Source organism: Paramormyrops kingsleyae, chromosome 15 (assembly GCF_048594095.1).
Source record: "Paramormyrops kingsleyae isolate MSU_618 chromosome 15, PKINGS_0.4, whole genome shotgun sequence".
In the NCBI taxonomy this organism is placed as follows: Eukaryota; Metazoa; Chordata; class Actinopteri; order Osteoglossiformes; family Mormyridae; genus Paramormyrops; species Paramormyrops kingsleyae.
In genome coordinates, this window is record NC_132811.1 from 3,640,812 (window position 1) to 3,658,709 (window position 17,898).

A 17,898-nucleotide genomic window follows, 5' to 3' on the forward strand; every position below is an offset into this window, starting at 1 on the left:
TGCACCATAAATCTCATTTTTCCCAAACGACTGCAAGTTTCACGTTGCTGTCAACAGAGAGTAACGAGAAAACATTTTGAAAATTAAAGATTATGTGCAGAGAATACATAGTACTGTTTATCTCAGGGAGGCGAGCTTTGATAATGCATGTAATTATGTTTTCAGTGAAATGATGACAGGAAATGAATTTGCTGCATATTTACCTTCAGAAAAGCTGACATGAAATAAATCAACAAGTCAACAAATGAACACATTTTGACAGACAAAGCTGGGACGATGATGAAGGGTCGACGGGTTCCGATTAGCTACCTTCGGTTTCATGCTCAAACTTGCACCCACATAAAACCACACCAGAGGCAGTAAAACTATCACTACTGCTGTCAAACTTAATTTTACACATAATAAATGATTTACATCACGTGCTTCTAGCAGCTCTTCAACTTATTTAAAATAATATAAAATAAAGCAACAATCAAAAAATGTTTGACATCATGTAAATGAGGAGTAGTGTTACTCGATTCATCCAGATAAACCTGTTTTGATATTTTGACATAAAGCATAAGACATTCTATTGTTTTATTAAGAGAAATGTAAAGTGTAAATATGCCATGTAAAATAGCGCAGTGATACAATGAAATGCTGTGAAATGAGGGCCAACAATCACAGCTCTAAGAAAAGAAGGTCTATCTGACAAAGTGGGCAGCGGCTGATGAATCGCACCCATGCATCCGGGTCTCAAGCCGAACGAGGTCGTTAAATAACAGAAAAGACATGCAGTTATGAGTCTTCATAGATATACCATTCCAGTTGTGTCTGTTTCGATCAAAGTTCATTAATGTCAAATGGTACTGTATGTAAAAGTATGATAGAAATGTACAGATGACAGTTCAAAGGTTTATTTCTTTGAACCCATGCTAGACAATTTCCCATTGTGGAATAGCCATGATTTATTACCAGGCAGTGCCAGGCAGAGCAGTGAGCTCATGGGAGTTTTACTCATCCAAAGTTGTTCTGAGGGCAGAACAAGAAAAATGATTGGTTCAGAGAAATAACCAATAAGATTATAGAGGAGGTGGGTCCAAGCATATACTGTAGAGGAGGCTAGACCAACTAACCATATGTCCTCTACCATCTGATTGGTTATCTCTCTGAACCAAGTATTTTTTGTTCTGCCCTAAGAACAAATTTACGTGAGTAAAACTCCCAAGAGCAAGCAGTACACCATAGTGGAATCCTTAAGTAACTCAATTAAAACAACATGAGCCATGTGAAATTTGAGTCATTTGAATGGGATAATTGGTGGCTAATAGCTATGTGTGGTGCCAAAAGGTTCTTCTCTCCATCATTATTACTAAGCATGAGTAAGTAAGTCAAGGCAAGATGTTTTGTCTTTTTCCTATAGAGGAGCTTAATGGAGAGTGAAATATAACCAGGTTCTAGGGGTGGGACACAAAAAACTGTTGTTTCAGAGCAGAGATAATACACCATTTCACCACAGACCTGTTCAGCTTTTTTATATAAGTCTAGTGTTGATGTGAATGCGTGTCAGACCATTGCATCATAATGTTGTAAAAGGGTGTTTAGCCAAGGGCAATCTATTTATTAGGACTAAAACAAATTGTATAGAAGAGCATGGGTCTCATGGATGAAATCTGGTAGATATTTCTCAATCCAAAAGCCAAGAGAACAGCACACTGAGTCATACTATTTTCTCACTAATAAACACTTCACTGTGTCAAGCACAGTCCATCTTCGAAAGACGGTGGCCTTAATCTGCTGTGTGAATTATCACGGTCGGCAATTTATGAACAGAACCAAAACCCCTTGATAATCAGACAACAGACTCTCTCATGAGTGCTGACAGACACTACAGGAAAAAAGTAACTGGATATCTGAGATCAAAGGGAGTGAGAGGTAGCATCACATGGTAAAAGAAGCCTATTGCCTGATGTTTAATCCGACGTGGCATGTACAGCGGAATAGTGGTGCGTGAAGTTGAAGGGGGATAGAAGGAAGATTAAAATTAATATCTAAGAATAATATATGGAATGAGTTATCATGCTTCAAAAAACAATGTCTGAGGCAGAACACTGATGATGGACTGCTTCTGGGATGGACCAGTGTCCCCCTCTGCAGGCAAGAATGGGACATTACAGAAAATTAGCCAGTCCACCTCATTGTTATTAACGCCTCCAGAATAATAATGAGCGTCAGCTGACCTTAAAAGCCGGTTCTCTTACAGCTCGGCGGCTCTACAGCTGAATGCCTGCCAGCCAAGTTCTCTGTTTCTGTCCTTTATTTACTACATGCAGCTACTCTGGGTTCCAGCAGAGAACCCCCACTAGAACTCGGAACAGACTTAACCCTGGAAATTGCCCTATAAGGTTTGTTTGTTCTTCTACTCAACTTAGCATATGGCCTTATGTTGTAATGCCTAAGCCTGAGACGCAAAAACTGTCTTCCTTATTCTCTATGATAAAAAACTAAGAACGCCTGTACTGACTGATTTAAGGGCCCACAAATCAGACCAGGTGCCGGGTTACAGATTGTGATTTTTTTTTCTGTAATCACAGCATAGCAACAGTTAAGTCACTGTGTCCACAAGCCAGCAAGCAGAGACTGAACCCGGGGAAAACCTAAACCTCCTCACAGACCATAAATAAACAGCACTAATGCAACACAGCATTAACATTTCCATTAGAAGTACAGCAAAGGCGAGTCGATACTTATAAAGATTTGCTGGCTAGATGATCAGACGGCCGCTGGAAGGATGGGTGGATCTTGGCTTTGAATGTCATTAGCTGCTGCTGAATTACTTCATTTTGTTTTTCTTCATCCAAAGGAGTAAAAATCTAAGGCTCTAAGAATACAGTGTAATACAAATAATGATCCTGGGATTTTCCCTACCTTACGTCCATAGGACCAGGATAGGCTGTGGACCCCACAACCCAGCATAGGACAAACGGGTAGAGAAAATGGATGGATGGATGATGATTATAAGATGAAACATATTAAAACTGGTAAACATGGAACACTATGATCTGCATACCTATAATGCAACTGAAGACGGTACCAGATTAATATGATAATTCATTTTAAAATCATGACATTTTAAAACCCTCGAAGAACAGCATCGGCACTGTTCGTTTAGGTAACGTCCTCGGTCCTGAAACCATGATATCATTGTCTCATTTCCAAAGAGGCTTCCTCTGGTCCATCGTGACTTTCCTGACAGTGATCACACACAGCCCTCCTCCACACAGGCTGTGCTACCCAACACTACAGCTACAGCAGGCAAGCCGCCCTCCCGAGGAAGAGTCACTCACGCCGTGACAGACTAGCTGGCTGGCACCCCCCCGCTGCATCACCCGGATGCCAGCTTCCACACCAGGCATCGCGTCCACGCTAACACGCTGCCAGCCTCAAAACACCATGGAAAATGTCAACGCCGGCTCAGAACATCATTTTTAGGCCTTACATCGTACGCTGGGCATTTCCAGGCCTCGCAGACCTGATGATGTACTGTTTTTCCAATAATATTAAATTGAAATAGTGCTAGGAATATTTGTAATGATAAAAATATGCGTAAAACATCCATCCATCTGTCCATCTCATCAGGGACAAGGTCATCGCAAGCTTGGAGCTTGTTTTAAGAAGCACAAAGTAAGAGAACAGCCTGAATGGGAGACCATTCCGTTGTACGGCAAAATACAAATACAGATTTCTAAATATTTAGCTCCTTACAATTAATGTTACAATTAGTGTTCATCTATTCACTTATTAGGCCAAATAGCCATTTATTGCAAAAGCAATTGAAGATTTATATAAATGATTTTAATGACACGTTTTTCTTTGTGCCCGTCCATCATTCCAGGTCTTCTGACGTCTGTGACCAACAGTCCCAACGCTACTGGAATTAAGAAACGTTTAGGCTATAGGTTACATACTATTGCAATGCTGCACATCTGATGAGGACTGCATGATTCTGGGTAAAATATGAATCACGATAATTATCACTCAGAATCAAGATCACGATTTTCTTTCACAATTCATTATAATTATTATGCTGTATTACATTCTGTCTTCGTGAAGGTGGAACAAACAATATGTAGAGATGCACGATATGTCGGTTAACATACAAAAAATGTCCGATATTTAATCTTTATCAACATTCAAAGTTATCACCACTAGAGCTGCTACAGAAATAATGGTGGTGATTGTAGGATCAGCCATTTTCCGGAGTGGAGGACGAGGGTTTTTGCTGGTTCATTTACCACTTACAAGAGGTCTAAAAGTACTGGCCCTGGAAATGCTTATAATTCATTATAAAATCTAGCCCACAGATCGCTCTTTCATTTTCCACAGAATAGAAAAATAATTTCACTAACCTGCGCCACTTTTTCTAAATAAAAAGAAAATACCCCCTTAACCTCCTTCAAATCAGTCTTTGCACTGTAACTTGAAATACTCTATTCAAATATGTCTTGACTAAATTTAAAAGGATAAGTTGCTTTTTGTAAGATCGATAGAGCTCAATGTATAGTACTTTTTACTTTTGATACTTTAAGTTTTTGGGTAGTATTTGTAATTTTACTTAAGTATGAAAATTGAGTACTTTTTCCTCCACTGGACAGGACACCAGCAGAATAGCAGACCAGCTGTGGATGGCCAGCTACTAAACCAGAAACTGGCTAACAGCAGCCTGAAAGCAAAATGCCACTCAACAGGAACCATTAGCCCCAAGTCACCCAAAGCACCAAGCCAGTACCTGCTGACAACTGACAGGCACAGAGAAAATAGACCTACTCTAGTTCCTATAAAACAAATCTGTGACAGAGAACCAACTGAACCCTCTGCTCCCAGAGCAATGGGCTGTAACTGGCAGCAGCCCAGAACAGGCACAGATACCTGGTTTACTAATCAGGGACTGGTGGCAGAAACAGGATGGCACCCTGTCCTGGGGTATTTCCTGCCTTGTTTCAATGACCCCACGGGGGGTCCTGGAGGCTGTGGGCACAAGGCATGAAACAACCCAGGATGGGGCACCAACCCATCGCAGGGCACTATGGGCAATCTGGCAACCCCAATTAGCCTCAGCATGTTTTTGGACCATGGGGGGAAACTGGAGTACCCGGAGGAAACCCCATGGCAACACGAGGAGAACCGCACACATGGAACCCTTGCAGAGAAACCCAGGTTCCAGTGGTGTGGAGCAACAGTGCCTAGCACTGCACCACTGTACCGACCCCTGCACAGGATAAGTGGGTATTGAAAATAAATAAAAGAATGAATGAATTTAAGTATTATAGTATTATTAAATATTAGTATGTCAGTATGCAATACTACTATATCAAAAAAATATTCTCATAATGCATAAGAAATCTTTATGGCATTTCAGAGATTTTTATTCCTGTACTCACCACCAGGGGCAGTGCAAAATATTTTGGGCCCCCCAGTCTAGACCAATCCAGTTATTTTCCAAATTTCTCAGTGCCCTTGGAATCGTCCTGACGTAAGGTGTGCCCTGCCAGGGACTGGCATTCCGTGCAGTGTGCCCCTCTAAATTGCCCGTAAGGTGTGCCCTGCCATTGACTGGCATTCCGTCCAGTGTGCCCCTCTAAATTGCCCGTAAGGTGTGCCCTGCCATGGACTGGCATTCCGTCCAGTGTGCCCCTCTAAATTGCCCGTAAGGTGTGCCCTGCCATGGACTGGCATTCCGTCCAGTGTGCCCCTCTAAATTGCCCGTAAGGTGTGCCCTGCCATGGACTGGCATTCCGTCCAGTGTGCCCTGCCTTGTGCCCTGTTCTTTCTGAGACCCTCTATTGCAGTTATGGAAGATGTATGTTCATATTTTAATCAGCAATCTTACTGACACAATAGCCTGATGGTAGCTTCAAGCTGCTGCGTTCCACAGTCTGATATAATGGGATTCAAATAATGGACAATCATGAAGAGTAGAGGAACAACAGAACTATGTAGAATTCACCAAGCCGCCTTCGGTCAAACTCCCTGAATGAGATCTACTTATGTATTATCTTCGTTCACACAGATTGGGAGGACTGAAGCTTTTGATGGTAAAACTTTACTTTATGGGGCACAAATACATAGTAACAACTCACTTACTACCAAAGTGCAAATCGTGAACAAATATAGTCGCTACTTATGATAAAAGATGCATAATGATTCATTAATAATGAACAAACATGAGATCAGCATTTCACTTGTGTTATTCTTTATTTGTTCCTTCAGTAGTTCCAAAGGTTTACAGATATAGTAACAGCTTGAGATAAATGCATCATTAATGAACATGATATCAGTATGTAACTAGCCTTAGTACATAAGTAATGGCATAATACTACATTATTTTTGCCCTTTTAAGTGTTACCCTTTTGACTGAGTTTCTATTACTTTTCGTGCTCTTGAGAAATTCTCCACTGTAAATAAATATTTTTAAAATGAGTATAATCTTTGCTTGATCCTGCTGAACACAGGCAAAGACAGCAGGGCTGCATCATGTTGGTGACAAAAATCAAAGATGAGACAATCAAGTCGACAATATCAGGTAAAACTTGTGTGAGTTTTTTTCCCCCTACAGTTCACATTACAGTAATCAGGGTGATTAAGATTTCAACTTTAAAGGTTCAAACACCACTGAAAGAGAGGAAATGCACCAAGAAGCTACTGTGAAAAGCACGGTTGACGTGTTTAAAAAAAATCCTGAGGTCGGAAATTTTTAACTAAACGGAAAGCTTCAACAGAGCATCATGACTTGTGTTACGCCATCCCGTTCGCGTACTTCATGTAACGTCAGCAGTAACAGCAGAAGGGTGTTTGTAGTAATTGAAGTTGTTTTTGTATGTTCTTGTTTAACTCTTGCCTCATTAGTGGAACACATGATTGTGTAAGTTCTCCTTGGCTTTAGGGTAAAAAAAATAATGCTAAAGTCAGTAACACGTTTTGAGATGATTGACGGGAAACACTGGATCCTAAACTACTTCCAGACAAAGATCAAAAGGAGAGTCTCAGGCTCAGCAAGCATAACTTTAATACATGAATATAAAACATGAACTGTGCCTCCCTGATGTCAATAATCTTCAGAATTGAGCTGCTTTCCTGACAACATAATTATATTCACAAAAATGATTTGCTGTGGTGGGACTGAGCGGGGGTGTAACTGTGTGGGCGAGCAATCCTAGATGCACATACATGTACGCAGGTCATGACACATGTCAGAACACGCAGGTATGGAAATCTGCCTCGTACAGGAGCTGCTTATAACTATCTTGCAATTGTGTGGGTTCTACTAAAATGTTTGTATGTGCCCTGTTGTAAATATTTATATTATTTACAATTTATGTAAAAGCTTAAGAAAAAAAATCTAGTATGTTTATATACTTAAGTCTTAAATTACCAAGTGACTTGATAACAACAAATAAATCAACTCATAGAGTGGATCTATGAAAGTATTACTTAACATCCTCCAAGGACATTAGAATGAGCTCATCAGAGCAGCGGTGGACATTTCAGGTTCAGAAAGTAAAAATCCAAACCAGGATTTTGTTGCAACCAACCAGCTGAGCATAAAGAGTCACATTTATAGAGTTTAGCTTATAGGGACACTAGTTCTAGCTCTAGCTAGCTTCTCACTCCCAGATAGACCTATAGTGTGAGGTGTAGAGCTGAGTGGGGATCGGTGCCATTGGCTTTGGATAAACTGAATTGACAGTGCTGTCACTCTAGCTTCACAATTGCTTGTGGGATTGGAGTGCTGACATTTCAGGGACTCCCCATGCCTGCATTCCCACCTGCCTCTCCCTCCTACTTATGCTGCCATAGCCATATCTGCCGGAGCATTGCACTTCATATTGCACTCATCTACCTTTTAGCACTGCCTATAGTCTTACTTTGACTAATTGCATTTATTTCCACCACCTTCTCCTGGGGGGTGCTGCCTGGAGCCCTCAATCTATCAAGATGTCCAGCACACCCTGCAACATGTGACGTCGGCACTACCAATGACGTCCGTGCATCCAGCTCGCCGTTCTGCCTGTGTCGTCTTCCTTGTATGACCCGCTCCCTGCCTTCTGGTTGCCTGGCGATTGGAGGGAGTGGTGGCACCGGCTTGTCATCTCCCCCCTGCTCCCCGTTTGTGTTTCAGATTTAACTGTATTTGACTCTCCCTGCCGGCCCCTGGAGGATGGGCTCCCCCTTTGAGTCTGGTCCCTCCCATGGTTTCTTCCTTCTGGGGAGTTTTTCCTTGCCACTGTCGCCTATGGCTTACTCACTGGGGGCTTTGGGTGGGGATGCTGTAAAGCGCTTTGGGACAATGTAATGTTGTGATAATGCGCTAAACAAAAATAAATTTGTTGTTGTTGTTGTTGTATTCAACTGGTGGGTTGAAACTAAATCCTGGTTTGGATTTTTACTTTCTGGACTTAATTTGTCCAGCTCTGCATCAGAGTTGACTTGCTTGCCCTTGTATCTGCCTACTTTCAACAAAGTACTTTTGAACAAACTACTAACTAACCACAACATCAAAAAAGCAGGTCTAACAGAGTGCCAATATATCTCTTCCAGGAAACAAGATTATCTTAACCGGCACCCTTGTGTGCTTGTGTCAGTCAAGACTTCACTCATGTTTGTCGAGTGAGTCAGAGACAGTGAAGTCTGGAGTTGGTGCTAATTGAGCTCCGGCAAGAATGTAGACGGAACATTTGGAGGGTTCAGGCTCCACCTACCACTCTCTGAACAACACAGAACAAACCAACGTCTTCACCTTCCTCTTCCATACAACTGAAGCAGCATCAAAAGCAGCCAGCGCTGAAAGTGTTCGTCTTCATTATATTTCCTATTGCTCTGTTGCCAAACAGTTTTGTTGTTTTGTTTGAACACTGCTAACTGAAAATGTGACACCCCCCCCCCCCCCTTAAACAACTCTTAATTAATTATGGGCAAAATGAGAATTTCATGCGTTATTTCAGAGCAAGCAGGCTATAAGTGAAATTAATTATTAGCACTATGGATCCGATCAGGTGCAGGTCCAGTGTTTGCATTTTAAAATGTATTCGGCAATATCTGATATCTGACCATCAGTTCAACGTATCGTAAGTGGTGCCGATCTGTACTGATTCTCCACAAAACGCTGCACAGAAGTCCAGGGCATTTGCTAAAATACTGCCATTGATGACACTTGGCTCAGCTGATTCACTAAATGTTAACAATACTTACATTAGCATTCTCTGCTATGGTAGCATGCTCTCAGATACATAAAATAAAATGGTAAAATAACAGTCCTGATATATAAACTGGATTCAATATGTGGAGCGGTTATATAGTTTGGAGGGGCCGTGAGATGATTTTCGGAGTATGATAGCATTTTTATTTTCTTCATCACCTCCCCCCAGCAAATTTTATCAGTAGCAATAGTTTTATCATCTGGTTGTAAAATTTATTGTGGAGGAAGCCCCCTCCCTCTGCCATCGGAAGAGTCGCAAAACTTTACCAGTGTGGGGTCTCCAGACAAAAGGTTTGGGAGCCATTGCCGTCTAGAGGAATTTATTATTATTAAAATGACAGTGATGAAGGGATCAACAGAAGCACAAGAAGAGGTGTAAGGCCACCGTGACACCCAGCAGGCCACCAAGTGAGTGCCCCCCTTCGCCATTCTCACAACATTTAGCCCTGTGAGTCCATGCTTGATTGCAGGAACCCCCCCCCCCCCTCCATTGCAGGTACGAGAGCTTTCCATCACGCCCCCAACATTCCTTTCATGACTCTGAGGTGGACAAAGCAAAACCATTACAGCAAAATTATAAGACATAAATATTTAGCCTGCCTGCAAAGTAATTGGGTATTGATTGTAAATAATAGAATGTTCTGGATAATAATAAAGAACTCAGTGCAGCACTTACTCCTTGTTCAATCTCACACAGTGCTGAGACAGGAGACCGCGGGAGGAAGTCAAGTACAAGCAAAGGCGTCACCATTATGCTGCTCTTGCATTACGCCCTGCAGAGAATAGCATTTGTCATATATATTGCTATATGAAGAACACAGGCCTGAACAACGGCGCCTGGCCTCCTCTGTCCCTTCCCTCTATTCTTTCTTCGGCTGTGAATCCACTTCCAGAGTAGATTGTGTTGAAGCAGGCTCGCATTTACATAAGAGACGGACACACGCCGCAGATGTCCTCTCCAGCCACGGCAGACGATATTCATAATTACATAACTGCAATAAACTTTCAACATTGCCTTGCAAATGGCAAGTCTGCGTACCCTTGATGCAGACAGATGAAATTAAGGGCAAATTTAAAAGCCTGAATACATTTCTGTTTTGTACTCGGCATTTAACCTTAAATTATTTTGCCCATTTTTGTGTGCTAAAAATGTATGGTTTAATTTAGCTGAAATAAATGCATCTTCCCACAGGGCCCAGGTCACTAGCAGGTTCATCTCTGTCGTTCAGCTGTACTGTAAAATTTACAATGTGTCTGTTGGTATTCAGATACCTTCATAATGCATTATAATGGTCAGTATAAGCATTAAGGATGCTTTGTACTGCATTATGAAGGTATCTATAGTGCATTATAGATTAAAGCTTCATAAAGCATTCATAATGCATAATAAACATGATTGAAATGTGTGCCATTTCATAAATATTTACAGCCATGTTTATAATGTTTTACGAATTCATTATAATGTGTCATGAATGTGTTCATAGGTTCTTATAGACATGGCAATCATAGAAAATGTTATTGAAATTCCAGTAACACTTTACTTGAAGCTGTCATCTATGGTGCATTACAGATACTTTCATAATGCATTGTAATGGTCGGTATAAGAATTAATAAAGCATTAGTGTATCATCTATTGACAGTCATAAGGCATTATAGTGCCTGTTATAGTTCGTAAGCTTCAACAAAGCTCTCATCTATAATGCACTATAGATACCTTTGTAATGCATTACAATAGTTGGTATAAGAATGAAGGATGCTTTGTACTGCATTATGAAGTAATCTACAGTGTATTATAGATGAGAGCTTAATAAAACATTCATAATGCATAATAAACATGGCTATGATGTGTTGTTCCATTAATTAAATAGTCATAGGCATGTTTATAATGCTTTATGAATGCATTATAATGTGTTATGAATGTGTTCATAGGTTCTTATAGACATGGCATTCATTGAAAGTGTTACCGACATTTCCAGTCTTTGTCTCTCTGCTTCCCACTGCCGCAAACCGGCCGTCATGGACTTCTGTAGGTATTACCAAGATGTGAAGATGCTTGTTCAAAACATCAGCCACAATATCCTTCACACTGCGGAGCGACCAGTCAGGTGTTTACGGCTGCTGGGGGAAGCACATGTGTGGGCAAAATGAAGAAAGGTACTAAAGCTGACTGCATCAAAGACCAAAACCGTACAAGATTTTAGAAAAAGCTACAGGTGTTTTTTACAATGCCTCTTTCAAAAATATTTGCTATTTATCCCACAACCAAGTTCAGGATCCTTCATATTTCTCAAGAATAAGAACCATAAGCCAAAAACATAAAACCCACTGACAGTAGGTCATCAAGCATGTTGTTATGGTGAATATCATCTGGCTGTGTACATCTTATGGTAACCAATAGTAACTGAAGAAAAACAAGGAATTTTCATTGGATAAAGAAGTAATCGCTGGAAAGGCCAGCGGACTTGCTCTGCCAGTACTGGGAAAAAACAGGAAGAGAAAAGGGCAGGATGAGTAAGTGTTACATTTGGGGGAATATGAAGATTAGAGGTATAAGCCTGCAAATTTGGACGTAATTCAGTGAAGGCCATTCTCTCATTACCTCATCTGTCCACTTTTTATACAAAAATATAAAGCACACACTGCCCTCTACTGTTATGTGGCAGAACAACTGAAATCCCCCAGTTTCTCTATTATTATTATTATTAGTAGTACTGTAGTAGTAGTAGTAGTAGTAGTATCAGTTCTAGTAGTAATATTGTTGTTGTTGCAATTAAAATTTTTAACGGTTTTATCATAATCAAAGGCTAATGTTGGAAAGAGAGAAGTGACCCCTGAAACTTGCCATTCAGGCATTATGACAGAAATGTGGAATTTCCATGCATAATAAGAATTCAGAACAGGACAAGAGAGCCTCTGCTGCACTGAACAGTCAGTTTTATATAAACACCCACGGAAAAAATTGAGACCACAGGACAATTTTTTGTTTCATTCAATTCTCAATTTCTGAGTGTGTGTCTGTGAATAATATATATGTATTTTTGCAAACTGCAGCCTGGTTCCTCTCTGTTTCTCATTAATGAAGGACTTCCTTACTTTATGGGACTTCAGTCCTGCTTCTAGGAGCCTGATACACACTGTCCTAGCAGTGCACTTCACACAACTTGATGTTTCCCGTTCCTTTTCAAGGTCACTTGATGTCATCCTCCGATACATGAGATACTGTCGGATAAGTTAACGGTCATCTCTGCCATTAAGAAAGTCTCTTCCGCCATTTACCCGGCTGGGTTTTGGTCATTCCCAGTGTCTCCTGCTTTACCTCATTCTTGTGTACTGCTGTGCCTTCAGCCAGCAGAACCAGCATTAAACTAAAATTAAAAACAGATTTGTTTAAAAATGTACAGTGGTCTCTTGATTTTTTTCTGTGACTGTATATATATCGTCTTTATCCTTTCACATTTTACTATCTCTGTGTCCAGTAATAATGCTGCGTTTATTATCAGTCCTGAGGACTGAGATTAAGCTGCTTTTTACCTTAGTATGATGCTTTGATGATCAAAGCCAAATTTTCATACATCCTTGACCAATTTATCCTGAGCAGGGCCACGGGTAGGCCAATTTCAGGATCCTTAAATGATGTTTTGATAGTGGAGGTGCTTATGCATCACGATGCAATAATCACTGGGTAAGCAAAGGATGCGATGGGTGATGCAGGCGTCACAACGTGATGGACAGGGAGAACATCCATGGCTGTCCATGAAACTTCTTTGTCTGGAATTAATAAATTCCAACACATCACATTCCATCTAAGTAAAACTCTGCATTTAGCGGATTGAGAAAGACAGCTAACCCCCCCCCGTCCCCCCCCCCCCCCCCCGTCCCCAAAGCCAGTCAACCAAATAAAATTTTCATGATAATCATATGCACTGCCAAAACGTGACACCGTTTCACCTTCCATCAGGAGATCCCGCTGCCGTACACCTGCAGAGAGCAAATGTGCTGGAAAATGATGGACTTCTTCCAGGATGTCTCACATTAGGCGGAACGGGAAAATATCAACGATAGTCTTTCAGCTTCCGAAAGTTTTGTCTACAATTTGAATCAAGGTAGACGACTTTCTTTGCAATTTGTAGCTACATTTCAGATATCAAAAGATACAGTTATGAAATTATATAGAAAAACTGTTATTTTGCGCGGCGTTATTTTTGGTGTAGAAGTGTGCATGACAGGGAGCGATGGTGCAGCTCGAACAATCGCTCTGGCGGGAGATGCTACAGCAATGAAAGAAATATATTAAACCCCATGCTGAATTGGGGTTCCATTGCAAAGAAATTACCTGAAAAGGTCACTAGTTGACATTTAAAGAGAAGCTGGGGAAGGTCCACAAAGTGCCAGGAAAGCCCCCCCCCCCGGCTCCAGGCGTCCTCACCATCACGTCTGCTTCTCTGACAGACCTGCCCTGCTTAAGTTCACTATTAACAGGTAGCTGTTGCTCTTTGGGGACTGAGTTCCCGCCAGATCTGACTGATGCCATATAATCACTGTCCTCCACGCATTGCCCCTGTCCCCACACCACGAGTCCTGGATCCAGTCCTCACGGAATCGGCATAAATGTGACGCAATGTGACCCCCTTCACTACATATCTCCACACCCACACCCAACTTGGGGGGGGCTGGCAGCAGTAGTATTTCAAAGGTCTTGAACATTTCATAATAAACCCCGGAGTAGGAAAAATGCTTGTGTCCCAATGGAAGCGAGAAATTCCATCACCTCGGTAGAGCAATGAGGATATAGGATGTAGCCCACTGAGGGGGGCAGTCTATTATAGTTGCCAATCAAGCTAAATGATGAAATACTGTAAGGAATCTTGTAAGAAATTTTGCACAAAATTAGTACTGAGATATCTGTCCTCTCTATTGGGGGTAAAGAGGGAAGGGGAGATATACAAGGAGAGACAGAATTAGGGGTAATCGTGCAGCAGTACATTTTCCATTAGGTGCTGTTGTTGAGAAGTCTTACTGCTTGTGGATAAAAGCTTCTTCTGAAGCGTTCAGTCCAGGCTTTGAGGCTACATAGGCTTCAATGACCTCAGCAGTCTGTACAGTTTATGGGCTGGGTGGGAGGAGTCACTGGTGATCCTGAGGGCTGGAAGTCTGTACAGTTTATGGACTGGATGGGAGGAGTCACTGGTGATCCTAACACTAAAGCATAATAAATGTTTTCAGGGATGGATATGAATTCACCCAGCAAGACCCACTTGAGATATTTCTTACACATTCCTACAGTCTACATAGCGCCACTCGAAGGTGGCCTGAGGAACGGTACCACCTTGTGCGAGGTCACACTGCTGTCACCAATTCCCAGCTCACCTCCGAGCCCACGTAGAAGAGAGGGGGAGACTGTCAGAGCTGACTTGGATAACTTAATGACGATGGAGGGGGCGGGGGGAGCGGAAAAAAATAGCTGGGAATCTCAATGTAAGACTGTGCACAACTCAAGGAAAAATAAATCCAGATAGGCATCTTTTAATTAGAAGACACTGCATTCTCTTCGGACGAGTTCAGGATGAGGCTGGTCAGTGGAGCATTGCGGCCAAAAGCGACCGTGCAAAGAAGTGGTGGCGATTTGCAGCTTGAAAGCATGCAGGGGGCTGGGGGTGGGTGGGGGGGGGGCACAGCGACTTAATTCCACAGCAGAACACAGGCCTTAGCCAAATGACAGCTTCCAGGAGCTATAAGCCTCTTAGGCTTATATTTTTATTTATTTATTTCGGGGATGGGGGGGTGGGGTGCCGGACAGAGTGTCGGAGAGAAATGTTAGCGGGGTTTAGCCAAGCGTGGTCCAGATAGCAGGTCACACATGGTGGAGCTTGGGGGAAATAACTCAAAGGGAATGTGGAAAGGGAAAGGAATAGGTTCCGATATGGTTGGAAGAACACCATCCACACAGGCATGCATGCCACCCAACGCCCTCCACGCAGGCGCGTACGCCACCCAACGCCCTCCACGCAGGCACGCACGCCACCCAACGCCATCCACGCAGGCACGCACGCCACCCAACGCCATCCACGTAGGCACGCACGCCACCCAACGCCCTCCACGCAGGCACGCATGCCACCCAACGCCATCCACGTAGGCACGTATGCCACCCAACGCCCTCCACGCAGGCACGCACGCCACCCAACGCCATCCACGTAGGCACGCATGCCACCCAACGCCATCCACGTAGGTACGCATGCCACCCAACGCCCTCCACGCAGGCACGCATGCCACCCAACGCCCTCCACGCAGGCACGCATGCCACCCAACGCCCTCCACGCAGGCACGCACGCCACCCAACGCCATCCACGTAGGCACGCATGCCACCCAACGCCATCCACGTAGGCACGCATGCCACCCAACGCCCTCCACGCAGGCGTATACGCCACCCAACGCCCTCCACGCAGGCACGCATGCCACCCAACGCCCTCCACGCAGGCGCGCATGCCACCCAACGCCATCCACGCAGGCGCGCATGCCACCCAATGCCCTCCACGCAGGCGCATGCCACCCAACGCCATCCACGCAGGCGCGCATGCCACCCAACGCCCTCCACGCAGGCGCGCATGCCACCCAACGCCCTCCACGCAGGCTCGCATGCCACCCAACGCCCTCTACGCAGGCGCGCATGCCACCCAACACCCTCCACGCAGGCGCGCATGCCACCCAACGCCCTCCACGCAGGCTCGCATGCCACCCAACGCCCTCCACGCAGGCGCGCATGCCACCCAAAGCCCTCCACGCAGGCTCGCCTACCACCCAACGCCCTCCACGCAGGCGCGCATGCCACCCAACGACCCTCCACGCAGGCTCGCATGCCACCCAACGCCCTCCACGCAGGCGCGCATGCCACCCAACGACCCTCCACGCAGGCACGCATGCCACCCAACGCCCTCCACGCAGGCGCGCATGCCACCCAACGACCCTCCACGCAGGCTCGCATGCCACCCAACGCCCTCCACGCAGGCGCGCATGCCACCCAACACCCTCCACGCAGGCGCGCACGCCCAAAAGGCTTTTGAATACCTCACAATGGAACGGAAAGGAGGAATGGAAAAATTCTGCATATCCTGGCAGAAGCGTGAGGTTTGCTGCTCCTCCTCGGACCCTTGAGATAGAGGTACAGGCCAACCAAACACTGTACTGCAATAGGCAATCAACACGGCGTGTCACTGACCATCGAGGAGGCCCTGTCCAGACTACCACCCCTGCTGCCCCATCACTGTAAATCAAACCTCTCAAAGATTTTAAATAGGATGTGACACAATAAGTACCCCACCCCCCACCACTATTGATTAAATGCTTTCTCCCGATAATGAAATGGATAAATCTCTCTTTCTAAAAAGACACGGTATATAATCTAATAGAGGAGCTACATGCACAGTGCAGACAGTGGCTGCAAAAAAAAGCGGCAGAATTATGGCAAGGATGGGGTGGGAGAGAACGTGGGTGACGGAAGCAGGCAGGGAGAGAGGAGAGACAGCAGGGGACAGATGCTTGCATTGGCAACCCACAATGGAATTAGCAATCTGAGGGTCTGTTACTCACAAAGGCCAGCAAAGCACTCGCTGATTCAGACACACTGCATTTTATTTTAGATGTAAGACACAGGCACAATACGGCTTTCGGATATTTATAAAGACTGCTAGACTGTGTACTTAAATATGCCCCCAATGATGAAAATCAAGGTTACAAGCAGCAATTTGAGCCCCTCCCCCTTGCATCGTAACTCATCCAGGACTTTGAGACACTGTAAGCCAGTCTTAAGTCTGCGCTTAGGTACTAGAGCACTGGAAAGGTTAAAAGGCTACACACAACTAACAAGGCCATGCGCGGTGACATGAACTTATAAACATAGAAATATTAGTGGTGGGTACAGCTAATTGAAAAGTTAACTTCGATAACCGGTAATCCACTAACTCCAAAGCTTAATTCGATAACGTTAAACTAATAAACCACTCAAAAATTAAGCAGAAGCTAATAATAACCACTAATTTTTATTATATAAATTTAGGTTTGGTTTGGTTTTTGGCTCTGAAATGCTTAAAACATACCTAGAGAACTAAAATGCTTAACTTGTTTAATACTGAAATCCTATCTGTCAGACTAGAATGATTAACAGGACTTACCCAATTGGGAACTGTCTGATTCTGTACAGGCTCCGGAATAATTATGCATTAAAATTTCCTTTCTGTGATATTCTGTTTGGGTAAGCATTTTTGTCGGAGAAGCCCTATTTCACGACTGGCCCATGCTAAGCCTCAGCTAAGCCGCTTGGGGACTACAAGCATGGTGTTGTTTACCGGGAACTAGAAAGGAAGTTCTCAGCTCTTTATTAGTCTATAGCTCTGTCAGTCAGAACCCGGGAAATACAACCATGCAGGGCCGAGTATCATGAAGCAGAATTTCTTGCTTAGCTGGATAACTTGTTGGATTTAAGGTAGTCTGGACAAAATGTAAGTGAATGAAGATAATGTAAATTTAAAATAGGGTACCTTAGATCCAACAAGTAATCTGGCTAAGTAAGAAGTCCAACCTTGTGATACGGACCTCTGCTTAATTCAGGGTATCCCAGTTTTTAGGTTTTATCTTCGTTCACTTACATTTAGCCCAGACTACCTTAAATC

At 43.5% G+C, this 17,898-nt stretch overlaps 1 long non-coding RNA gene across 1 annotated transcript in view; it reads right to left on the minus strand.

The window, feature by feature from the left end:
• The window catches only part of LOC140578487 (uncharacterized), a 34,385-nt gene extending 16,859 nt beyond the window's left edge, over positions 1 to 17,526 (minus strand). Inside the window, exon 1 of the long non-coding RNA XR_011982676.1 lies at positions 17,401 to 17,526. This is a non-coding gene — a long non-coding RNA (uncharacterized lncRNA). The remainder of the gene's footprint in view (positions 1 to 17,400) is intronic.
• Between the last annotated feature and the right edge of the window lie 372 nt (positions 17,527 to 17,898).